We start from the raw sequence: 1,592 nt of genomic DNA on the forward strand, positions 1-1,592 counted from the left end.
AAAAGAAACAAGGCCTAACAAAGCGGGAAACAACCTAGAATCCGTGGATTGGTTTGGTTCACATCCTTGTGTGCATTAGCTGGCCTTTTCCAGCTCTGAAAATTGAAGAAGCAGGAGTTGAGACATATTACAACCAGATGCCACCGCTAAGTGAGTATGTAGCGTACCGGTTCACTCGTTCTGTTTCTCTCCCGATATTTTTCTCTCCTGCCCAACCAGATGCACGCGGAGATGATGCCGGGAGCGGACGGGCCGAACGATTTCCCAGACAGACCGGGCCACATGTGCTTAAATGGGCCGGAGGCCTCCTACAACGACCAAATCGAGAAGCTGCCGTGCAGAACGATTTCCCAATCGCCAGATGATTTGAGAAGCCACACGAGAAGCCAGCTTTGAGAAGTTTTAGAGAAGCTGGGAGGTTTCGGAACACGCCCTAAGTAATACGGGCATTGCATGTGAAAACTTAGATAATCAAAGTATGGCCAAATACTGAATATTTTCTTGTAATAGGTGTATCTTTTTTTAGGCACATGGATGACCATTAGATGCATATTTAGTTCTTTTAGCACATTCCATAAAAATATCAATTATAGCTGCAAAATACTTGAAAACGTCATGGTATATACTAAAAAACTCAGGTAATATATCTAGCACATTTTTTTCTAGGAACTGTCTATTTTAGGTACTTCGTAATAAACTTAATATAAAAACATGAATACCTAAGGTTACATCGCAAAGATAAATAAGATTTATGATGTACGTCTGCAGCCTTGAATACAAAGAAATATAATCACAAAAGGAGAAAATCAATGACAGGTATGATGTCTTCTTGTTTTTTCTCATGTTTAATTAACTACGCTCTTCAAGTTCTGTAAGTTACTTCGCTACAACTAATGTTTTAGATGGAAAGAAAAAAATGTTTATGGTAGTGAGACCACGTTCTTCCTTAAATAGGAGAGTTATTGGTACCGGTGCACTGTATGTTTATGTGGCCTACTAAATTTGGTAGAAGATATACAATACAATAGACACAGCAAGGAAAACAATTCCATTTATATCAACAAAGGATAGGAATGGTGCGGCAACACGCGCCTTTGCTTGTAGTATTAGTCTAGTATACCAGGGTGTTGATATGTCAAGATGTCAACAACGATGGTGTTAGAGCCAAAGTGCTATTGATGTATTGTCAAACTGGTGTCAGTGGTTAGAACATTTCAAACCATTTGGCACTTCTCACTGTCAACACACACAAGTTCAGGGAGGCCATCTTTCTCACTATGTTTGTATAATAGATTTTAAAATGTATCTCTTCTCCGCAGTCGTATAATTTTTCCTAATAGTACACCTTGTTCTTGTATAAAGCCCGTAAGAGTTCTTCACATATATGTTTCTTAGAGTATAATCATGAATCTTATTTTGTAGTATGAGTGTTTCTCCCCCATCTCATCACTCGTTTGTCCCTTTTCTATCTCTGCAATTCTTTCTGTCTCTCCAGTGACCATCTCCGGCAAGGTTAGTGTAAGAAGTGGAGATGTTCCCTATGGTGCTTTCGATTGATAATTCGTTTTCTCAGTCGGTCGGGTGCATAGGTT

Source organism: Triticum dicoccoides, chromosome 3B, assembly GCF_002162155.2.
Source record: "Triticum dicoccoides isolate Atlit2015 ecotype Zavitan chromosome 3B, WEW_v2.0, whole genome shotgun sequence".
Taxonomy (NCBI): domain Eukaryota; kingdom Viridiplantae; phylum Streptophyta; class Magnoliopsida; order Poales; family Poaceae; genus Triticum; species Triticum dicoccoides.